The sequence below is a fragment of the Pyxicephalus adspersus genome, chromosome 1 (genome assembly GCF_032062135.1).
Source record: "Pyxicephalus adspersus chromosome 1, UCB_Pads_2.0, whole genome shotgun sequence".
NCBI classification, from domain to species: Eukaryota; Metazoa; Chordata; class Amphibia; order Anura; family Pyxicephalidae; genus Pyxicephalus; species Pyxicephalus adspersus.
The window spans coordinates 141064385-141076215 of NC_092858.1; the positions used below are offsets into that span (position 1 = coordinate 141064385).

Sequence of the window (11831 nt, forward strand, 5' to 3'; positions counted from 1 at the left end):
CATAGGGCCATTTTTTTCGGTGATTGCATATTTTTTTAAATGATGCCCTAGGGATGACTTAAACAGTAAATCTCTTACTTTTACTTAAAAAATCTTTTATTTTTAGGTAATATTACCAGTACAGATACAACATTGTTTGCCAAAGTTAGTTAGCAATCCAGTATTTTATTCCTGCAAAGCCTTTTACAATATCTACCTAGCCTAAAAGAAATATTGCAATAAGGCTACTTGGGCTGTGGGGTGCAAGTTCCTGGGCATCTGACAGCCAGCTAGACACTAAGTAACCACCACCCTCATACCCAAAAGATGATTGAACACTTGATTAGCCATGATGGGCATAACAAAATGTGGAAAAGCGGAACACACATTGTAGGGAACACTGGGTGACCAAGAGTCCAGCCAAAAATGTACAAAGAGCTGAATGTTCTCTCTGTACAGGCTTCAGCATAATAAAGCTTTAAAATATTTTTTCCAAGTTTGATTTCTATGATGCTAGAATAAAACATATATGTATTAAAACCTGAAGCTAAATGCCTCCATGTATGTCCACCAATATCAATACATTTACAAGATACAATTTTTTGGGAACTGTAAGGAGTAGTAGTAGTTTCTGAGCTGGAAAACAAAAATAAACATTTTTACAGAAGGAAATCAAATGGTTATAACCAGTATAATATATCAATAGACATCCTGCAATAAAAATCCTGGAACCTAATACCTAGCTCCATTTCCAAAAATTCTGTGCATTGAACGAGAAGAAAACTGGCCCAAACCACATTTGAAAAGGAGCCACAGTTTTCTTGGAATATGACAGCGCTTCAAATCCATTCCTCTTCAGAAGTGCATGTTAAGGGAAATCATTTTTGCTGATACCACGAAAAAAAAACATGTCGGAGAGTTGAAACTATTTCTGTGATAATGAAAGACATGTCAGACAAAGATCTGCAATGCTAGTGGCTAGATAGATTGCACTTAATCACATATTTCTCTAATGCTGCCAGAATACAATTTGCCAAAAGACAAATCCCACGGTTTTAGAAAACTAGTCTGATCTAGAGCTGTCGATTCATTGCTACAGTTAAACCTTCTTTTTACGGGATGTACAATACATAGAATAACTATGTTTGCAATAGTATTCCATATAGCTCACTGAGATTCAGGAGAAAAAAATATCTGTGCCACATAAGCAAGCCATGGGTTGTCATGATCTCTGTAGACAACAATTAGAAAGTACAGTTCTATCCCAGGATTTTCATAGTAGTAAGTCTAATGATGCCCAGGTCCCCCTTTTACTGCCAATACCTATAAATCTAAAGGTGCATTGTTTGAACATTTTCCTTTAGGTTAACCAACAACCATGTAGTACAAGGTCTAACATGATAGGATATGTTTAGAAGGACCTTTGCACTGTATAGTTGCTAGAAAATTAGAATAAGACAATTACATTGTAACATAAGGTCATCTTTAGCTTTAAAACAGGAGGAGCTAAGTTGTAATGTACCAATAGCACACACCACAGCAAAGTTGTGCTGCAAATCTGCTAAAGGTCAGCAAAGAGCACACTTGTGTCGCTATGCTTGGCCATGTTCACAGATAAAATAATAAATAGGAGCCTCTTAACAATGGTACAGAATGCAGAAATGAACTTTTAATTTAAATCAGCTCGGCACATTTTAGAAGAGTTATATGAGCGGTAAAGTGTAGATGACTTTCAGAAGGACACAGGAGTTTAGGAATAGAGGAAAAATACAGGGGACTTAATAAAGGAGGGGGTGCTCAAGACTATGAAAAGTATCCAACTTATCCATGTTCTTTTACGGTTTTAAGTGTAGATCCCAGAAGTCTTTATTTTACAGAACTTTGAAACGCTTAGCAGCAGAAGCATGTTGTTAAATATGGGATAAAATACATTCACCTTTAGTTGTGAGAACAGACTCTACAACAGAGCTGGAGCCCCATCTCTTTATAACTGAACACAATTAATTAGATTCTCTCTTGCACCTTACCTGAATTTAATTTATTGCAGAACTTGTGCCTTCGTATTTACGCAATTTTAAAGAAACCCATACTAATATATATATATATATATATATATATATACATTGAATGTAATGGCTGTTTTTTTTACTTCTGAAAATTAGAATTGTCTAGTTTTCATGCTGTTTTTTGTTCTTTATTATTATTACACAGTATTTATATAGCGCCATCATATTACGCAGCGCTGTACAAAGTCGATAGTCGTGTCACTAACTGCCCCTCAAAGGAGCTCACAATCTAATGTCCCTACCATAGTCATAGGTTAATAATGTAGTCTAAAGTCAATTTTTTAGGGGAAGCCAATTAACCTTACTGAATGTTTTTGGGATGTGAAAGGAAACAGGAGTACCTGGAGGAACCCACACAGACAGAATCTGCAAACTCCATGCAGATAGTGTCCTGCCCGCGATTCGAAGCTGGGATCTAGCACTGCAAAGGCAAGAGTGCTAACCTCTGAGTCACCATGCTGCCCATTCTTTCTGACACATTGACTTGGAATAATAATAGGAATTCTTTTTTTCACTCTGACCTTTTAATATAAATAATTGTTCAGGATCAGTGATCCAGAAATTTCTAAATCCAGTGAGAGGTAGGTAACTAGTATTCTTAGTACGTAATTGTGGACATCCCCTATACTATGCCAGTATAGTTTTTCTTTTACAGTGGTAAGTTGTAAGCCTTAAGGTGCGTACACACTTCCAATTTTTATCGTTCAAAATGAACGACGAACGAACGATGAACGATCGATTGGGCAAAAATCGTTCGTAGAAAAGTAACCAACGACGCTGACGAACGAGGAAAGTCGTTGGAAACGAACGACCGGACCGGCGGATCGGATTGGACGACGATCGTTGACCATCGTTCGTGTGTACGATCGTTCGTTGATCGTCCATGGTCTGAGCATGCGTAATGAACGAACGTTCATTCACTTCCTGTCGTGCACTTAGTTCCTCTATCGCTCAAACGATCGTATCTATTGTGTGTACAATATCTACGAACGATCGTGTCGTTATCTGTATGTGCAGGATCGGTGCTATACGATCGTTCGTAGATATCGTGCAGGATCGTTCGTCGTTCGTTTTCCAACGATAATAATTGGAAGTGTGTACGTAGCTTTAGTCTATAATGGCTGGTGTTTTCCTTAACTCACAGAGAAACCCTTGAATGACATGAATCATTATGCGGACATAGGCTGATAACCATTCTTAAAGCCTGTTAATTGCTCTATATATTCTGGTCATTGTTCAGATTTTACACTAGCTCTGGTGCTTTTAAAAATACATTTTCAGAATTTGCAGAAAACAAGATGGCAGCTCCCATAAAACAGGGTCAACACATTCTGCAGCTCCATCCAGCAAGCTACGCTGACACCGTTTACTGATAAAAAAAATGGTATTTAGCTATGCAGAACCGGAGAGAGATGAGATCAAATGAAGAAAGGTTTAGTTCAGGTTTACTTTAAAGTAAAATGTGCTTACATGATAAAAAGAAGAAAGGTAACTGATGTATTGTATCACAGAGGATGATGAACTTACAATAGAAGTGATGTAATTAAACATTCTATTACTTGACAGGGCAGAATACCTTACTGCATTTTCAGCCTTTCTTTTATGAAGCTCGATTTGTGTTCTCAGTGAATAAATTTCATTAAAAGTGACAACAATTAGCACTTTCTGGAATAAAAGTGACTCTTGTCATTCCTCTTAGTATCACACCTAACAAAACCTGTTCATAGAGACTATTCTAAGCTCTTTATTGCTTCCTTTTCTTTGTAACTTTTATACTTAATTTGCTGTTGTCTCTTGGTGAAATACTAAAAATGAATGTGGCCGTTGCCCTTGAGAACTGGTTTTGGACATCTCTGCTGTAAAAATCTACATTATCTACTTTCACTTTACTACCCTTGGTTTTGTTTCCCCCAAAGGCTGGACATTTTTTATCCATTATCTGTCGTTTTAGCCATTTGGAATGATGTTACTATATCCTGTGTAAGTATCGATTTCCTTAAAATGTGTGTTTTCTAACTTTAGTTTTCACAGCTGCTATCTATAAATCTTTGCATCAGAAAGGGACATTGAGGACCTTACAAGAGCCTTTATGCACCGATACTGTTGGATGGGATACCAAGAAGAATGGCATTGTTTATAAGAAATGAACAGGAGGAAATGGTCATGGTAAGATGACCATTGTAAGAGGATATGAATAGAAACAGAACACCAATAAAATGGAGAAAAGAAAGATTAGAACAAAAACTCAACAAGTGACCTCTGACACTGCCTTTCCTTAGTCCAAAAACACAAAAGAAATGAGCACAAGAAAATAAAGCACATAATGGAACATCCTTTCATACAGTCCACCTGTTCTGGTACCATTTCTTGTCTTTCTCTAAAGACTTTTGTTTGTAACATTTCACCGCAGACTTTGCAGGCATGGTATCTCTATCTTTCAGATAATGACAGAAGTTTCATAATGATTTTGTAATATGTTTTAGTATTTTTGTATAGTTTGAAAAATTACCTATAATCTTCAACAATGCTTATGCTTAAAAAGAACACCTAGCTTGCATCAAAGCAATGTATATATCTTGTATAATTAAACAAAAGAATTTGCAGTTGTTCTACACTTGATGACTCAGGTCCAACCAGATTGGCATCATTGCTTTGCTTTGGCAATTGGTAAGTAGCACATTATATTTATTCTATAAATTTAATTTGGTTTCTGGATATAAGCAACACTATATTTGGTAGAAATTATGCATCACACAAATATTTGTAAGTTTGGGAAGCAAGTTTTTTTTTTAAAGCAATAAAGCATTATGCAGTACCTACAATAATTTTCTTTTCCAGCATTTCTAGTTCTAGCTACCAATTGTTCTGGAGATGTGTATGCAGTGGTCAAAGTTTTAGGGGAATATGTGTCAGTCAAGTCATAAGTCTGCATATGTAACAACATTCTTTTTGGTCTTGTAGGAAGCTGAGGGAATAGTCTGCAGTGTTCAAAATGCACCTTTATCCTGGCACCATGGTCACACTGATGGAATTTCTTTCTTATTAACACAGTTAGTTGGCAGCAGTTTGTTTTCAAGCTGTAAATAAGAATATTCTGCAAATAAGGTTCTTGAATATAAAATGACAGGCTCCATTTAGAAAGAAACTTTACCAATTCCTTCCCCTTGTCACTTTGATCTCCCCACCCAAGTGTCCACCTACCTTTTTCTGGTGGCAGCATTTTGTCTTCTCTACACACTGAGAAATCTCTTTAACATTGCCAGTTTCCACACTAATTTCCCACAGATTGGACATGTCTTCTTACATAATACATTTTACAGTGCTCTGCATGCCAATGCTTGTAATTCTGATTAACTTTATCAGGTTTTGAATAAATTCAGAGCTTTCTACTGCCCTGATCTCCATTGCTATACATTATATTTTTATATTGTTTATCTGTGTTTTTTTTTTTAGGGGGGGGGTATGATATTTGTGATTCATATAGCCTTTAAATTCTCCCTATTGATTTTATCATAAAGGTTTGAGCCTGGCAGCAATCACCAAGCTGATTCCTCTGCTTTATTTCAATTTTAAGCCAGAATTATTCTACTTGTACATTCCCTAGTTATTGCACCTCTGCATTAGTTATCTGTAGGTTTTGATTTTCATATGCAATATGTTGGGCTTCTGCAGGTTTTCTTTTTTAACATTTAGATAAATTACATTCAGACAGTGTGTAAATGTCCTTGAGAATAAAAATGATGTTGACTTTTTCAACTTGAATTTTATCGAAAGAATAAAGTTGGTTCACACCAGTACATTTTACTGGTCCACCCATAGAACCACGGATAAGCCCCATGTAGGCTTCCAGTCCCAAGAATCATAGTAATCTTGCTAAACATATACTACTAGACAACCTTTACATAATGTATACCAATACCTTACATTGTATACTGCTAAAAGCCAATGTTCTCAGTTATAAACATTATATGTATTTATGAATACATTATCTTTTAAAAATTATAACAACCTTTTACAAATATAAACCATGGAACTCTAGGTAAGTAAAATCAATCTAGCAGCTTGTTATATGTTCCAGCATCCAGCAGTTGTGCTAAAATCTAATCTGATCTAAATTTCTGTATATTGCACTATATTCATCTAAACTATTTAATATAGTAAATAGAAGAAAGAAATAGTAGATAAACTTCAGGACCTTTTTTTATATATTTACATCTGTTTCTCACCAGAAGTGTTCCATTTTTGGAAGAAGGTCATTTTGCTTAGATTTGTACAAATCTAGCTAAAATCTACATCTAGCTAACATGATTTATGTTATTGTGGGGATCTGCTTCTGATTTAGCTACAAGTGACCTAAACTTAAATGCCCAATTTTCCCATTTAACTAATTATAAATGTTTTTCTTTAAAATAAAGCCATCCAAACCATGTTCTTACATGCTGCGGAAGTCACAGAAGGATGTCCTTCCATGATAAGAATATGCATATACTGGAATTCAACTGACATATTTTACAAGTTGAAAGCAAAAAAAGAAGTAACCTTCAGCTTAGCCATGATAGCCGAGAAGTTGAGTTCTGAGATAAATTTACACCTTTGCTAGGTACATGTATATATTATATATGTGTGCAGATCTTCTTACAGTAAATGTAGATATATGCATTGGCATTCATCACAGATTCATTGGAAGTGTCACCTTTGTCATTTTAAAAGAAGCTAAATTTAGACTGGGATTGTTTCTTAATTATAATGAAAAATCACCCTGCAGTTTACCTTAAAGCCCTTAATGAGATCAGTTGCTGAAAAATAATTAATCTTGTCCAGCGCAGTATGAAGTAGTTCAGGACTGTTCCTTGCAGGAAAACAAATGCAGAAAATAACAGGTGTAGAAAGAAAATATTTAATCTTCCATAATGCTTATGGGCAGTGTGATCATAAAAATAAGTTAGGCTTATTTACTATTCTTTGTAAATGCAATATAGCAACTAAGGTGTTAATAGAAGAATCTTTACTAGTTAGGACCCAAGGTGAAACAGATTTATTCAGTGTTCCCTCCAAGACTTATTTCACTGTGCTTCCTACCTGAACATAGATCCATGTAGCCGTATGTCATATAGAAGGAAATAAACACTACAGATGTGCTATTCTGGGTCCATACCATTGACCTTTATTGCAGATCTACAGCCCAGACCCTCACGTGTTTCTGAAGATCTGCACAAGACATGGGTGATGTCTGATTGAATTCACCTCAATTTGAATGGAAAATTCCCATGTTGACTTGTCCATAGATTGCACCAACCTAAGAGTTCAGTGACAGCTTTGTTTTACACATGGCGGGCAACTATAACAGAGTAGATATCTGCAAAGCTTGTAGTAATATATGCATTTGTTGAAGAACCAGATGAATCATTGAATTGCAATTTTTTTAACATTTGCAAGAAGGTATGGTCAAGCAGCAGCAACTTTTATGTAAGATGTCTGTAGATGTATTATCACAAATGTAACAACACAGTTGAGTAATCCATGTAACTCTTTATTATTGGCACCAGCAGTTCATTTTTCAGAACACCCTTCCAAAGGTTTACAATTATATTACTGATCAAGTACTGCTTGGATTGTAGACAACTCTGCTTCTGAAGAAACAGCACTGGTCCCACTGATCAACACAGACAATTCAAAACTCATTGGCCCTTGCTTACCGGTAGTTCCAATGGATTTCCTAATACTCACAAACAAGGAGTCATCAGCATTATGCTATATTCAGTAAGTGGTTTATTCACATCCTACCCACAGGTGATTCAAAAGAGCACGGGAGCGCCTTGACGCATCTTGTACTACTTTTACTTAATCATTGTTACCGGAGTTGGTGGTACGAAATTCATCATAGGGCTCTCATGCTTTTTTTGAATTGCCTGTGTTGAGTTCTGAATAAACCACTTACTGATCATGGCGTATTTATGTGAGTATTTTTTATACTGCTTGGACCAGGAAAAAATTCTGAAAACTTGTCCTGTAAATTGCAGAGGATAAAACAAATTGGTGAATCTCAATTACCTAAATTCCTAACTGGTGTGTTTTGACATGAACTACATGGAAATATTCAGGAGGATCAAAAGTGTTGAATTGGCAATTCTGATTCCGTCACCAGTACAGACATGACACAGCAATTTTTAGGCTTTTCAACAATTTTCACATGGAAAGTTAACCAAGGGGATTAGGTCAGACTGCCACCCACATTTAAATTGTTGGTGGTAGTTTTATTTAATTTTTTAGGCTGAAAATACTTGAAATGACCTAAAAAGTGTCAAAAATTGCTCTAACATAACTGTGCTTCAAGCATGCAGATGGCAATTGACCATACAGCAGTAGAACATATAAAATCTAAATTTTCAGGAATGTGTCAGAATATATTTTTTATAGTGTTCTTTACTTTAATGCTGCCACACATGGCCAAAATTATCTGAATTTGACAAACTTTGGGTATGTGTTAGAAAAAGGAATTGCTGTTGGCTGGAACTAACACAAGCCTTTGTTTCAGAGCTTGGTTCAGGGTTGTAAGCTTTTAACAGAACTATGGGATAACTAAATCTGGCTATAAACATTACAATCGATCTGTTCGTGTAATATCTGCAAAATCATTTGATCCTCTGAGACTAGATGATTTACTTAATTGAGGCACCACATATTTACTGAACATTGCCACTAGAAAGATATACTTGACATTTTCACAGTACATAAATTGCATAGGGGAGATCATCTATGGACCACAACAAGTTAACAAAGTAACAGTTGGGCATTAAAAAGTCTTTATGCTAAAAAAAAAATCTGTTTGAAAATACACTGATACCACACAAGGTATGTATCTATCTCAAATAGTTACATAGTAGGTCAGGTTAAATAAAGACGGATTTATGTTAGATACATAAATAGATACATCAAGTTAAACTACTAGGAAAAAAAAGGAAGGAAAAATGGATCCCTGGTACAATTTGCTTCAACAGGGGAAAACATTCCATCCTGGTTCCATTAAGCAATCGGATGTTCCCTGGATCAACAGTCTCTGTTATCTTTACTTTAAACCTTTAATACCCAGTTATATTTTGTAATAGAAAGGGCAATATTTCATAAACTTTTATAAATATGCCTCTTATATTCTAAACCGATTTGTTTAGTACATATTGTCTACCAAAGTTCTTATCCAGATTTTAAACTTGTATTCCAAAAATATTAGATGTTTAGAGATTCTTCTTCAACACATTTCCCTGATCTCATCTGCTTCCTCAGGACAAAGTATAAAAGGGCATAATAAAAAATGCAAGTGTATACCAGTATTATCTCTCAGCCATTATCCATAATGCCAAATTCATTATGGGCACTTCTATGAGACGCCCACAAGTATAGCCTCCCTTGTGAGATGACGGGTTGCTGCACAGGTTTAAGTAATTACCCTATCACCTGGTTTACTGCAGGAGCATAGAGGTCGTATCTGGGCCTCCTGGACTTCCACGTAACCCTAGGTTGCCACGTGGATAATCCAGCTCAGGTTCCATCTTTATCAGCTGAAACTAAAGAATTCACATATACTTTACAGATGCTGAAAAACAATTTCAGCTGTACATTTTAAAATAGTTTGACACAGAGGATGTTCTGTTTCTAGTATGTACCATTTACATCTGGGGTCCAGGCTCCCTGCTGTACCACCTGGCCGAAATCCTCACTGTTTGATGGATGAGGAAAAGCATGTGTCCTACTAACAGAGGATTCTTTGTAGTCCTGACCCTGATACAATATGCAGGATTTTGCCATTTCTGTCAGCAGCACAGCGTAAGTACAAGTCTGTATTTTGATAACATTCTGACATTTATTCTGTTGTGCTCAGATTGTTCCAGGTTCCAAAATCATCTAAAAATGCCTTTTATTTCATAAACCCAGCATGCATCCATCTATTTTTAAATGGCAAAAAAAGTTTTCTCATGGCAACAGAAGATGCGTTAGACTTTCATTTATAACCCTGGCATTGTATGAGGTGAAAATAATGAAAATTCTGCTGTTTGGGACAATTTTATAGCAGCTTTAGGAAGGTAATAAAACTGCTGTACACAATGAGCAGAAAAAGTTGACTTGATCTAAACAAAAAAAAGCAAAAGCTATTATAAGTAATTATTATGACCTATCCACAACACAACACGGCATGCTGCAACTCACGTATTGTTATGTGTAATTGTGCATTATGTTGCATTAAACAGCCTAATATTGGGTATACCTGAGCAATATTCAAAACCAACTCACATTAGGTTAGAAAGAACTGTCAGGTCTTGGGTTATGGTGGAGTTCGGCATTCACCACTTATATTATACTATAATGAAAGTTTACATGGAGAATAATTGGAAAAAAGTGAAAAAAAATTAAACAGGAAAGTTTTAGCAATCAGATTATTACTTGATGGATTATGATTGGCAACAACACAGGAATATGTTTATCACATTTTCTGCAATTGTTACAAATCAGACCCAGTAACATATAAGTATGCAGATACGTTAGTTACATTTTAACCTGACCCATGTGCAAGCGTATCAACAGATATCTACACCTCATACCATACATGGTTGCTGCATATAACCAGCGGTGCTTGAATTAGTACTATTGCTAGCATACCAGTGATGTTACTTTTACATATGTTTTGTTTGAACCTTGAAAATAGATCAGCTGAAGCTTAAGTTAGCCAAGGTGAACAGCAATGCAGCCCTTATGCCAAAATGTTCCTTTTGATGTGGGAAAGCAGAATGGAAAAGAAACGTGGCAAGGGGAGAAGAAGTTTAAAACAAACATCCTCAAACCTGGGACTTAAAGTTCTTATAACCCTAACATTGTTATAAGAACTATAAAATAAAATTGAGTCTGTATATTGTTATTTTGCATATAAGGGAAGTTCTCTAAAGGAGTATGTCTCATAGTGAGTCTGCCAGTTGCGCTTAACTGATTGAGCATTGAAAGCCATCATCAAATTCCCAGGCTAACAATGAAATCACTCCTTTAGAAAACCATATCTGTATTTTTGCAGTTGTAACAATGAAGATGTCCTATAACTTGCAGTGTATTGTAAATAAATTAAATGACCTGTGTGTATAGGAGACAAACTATTCACATTGACATTCTGCCCCTCAACATTATACATTTAATATACTGGTGTAGCTCCTGTTGGAAAGCAAATCTTACAGTTTATGACCCTATTGGTGGTTATACAAAGAAATGCAGTATCTCTACAATATTAAGGTTATCAGAAAAGTTGGGTTCCATCACTTTGCCAAAGGAAAAGTTTCCCAATTTATTAAACTTTCCACAATGTAATTTTCGAAAGTTTGTAAAGGGATAGGTTTGCAGAGAATCAGGAGAGTATGTAATGCATACCTTTGAAAGCAGGAATCCTTTTACCCACAGGTGCTGAGATTTGGGGCTGCCTGGCTCCCACCCCCAGGTGGTGGTTCTGATGATCTGGAACTAGGGAAGACCCCGCTTTATCTGAGCTTTAGATCTTAGAGTACATAAGGTGGAGTTAAGGGCGGCTCTGAGCAGACACAGCTGGATGAAAGCTCCAGGGATGGGAGGGAGTGATTCTTCTTACTCATCATACTATGTGGCATTCCTGATGTGAGAGCTGATTCCACAGTCCATCACACAGCATCACATTACACTGACCTTAACAACAGGACCAACAGATGATAATAAAGGTCAATGTGCAGCCATTAAGAAAAGATATATTCTCTGGTTACACAGCTGCACCAAATACAA

General features: G+C 36.0%; 1 protein-coding gene across 1 annotated transcript in view; it reads right to left on the reverse strand.

Annotated features, from left to right (window-relative positions):
* The window catches only part of SERPINF1 (serpin family F member 1), a 34375-nt gene extending 22780 nt beyond the window's left edge, over positions 1–11595 (reverse strand). The window contains exon 1 of the mRNA XM_072429473.1: positions 11451–11595. The gene's annotated coding sequence lies outside the window, so the exon portion shown is untranslated. The remainder of the gene's footprint in view (positions 1–11450) is intronic.
* Positions 11596–11831: the final 236 nt, after the last annotated feature.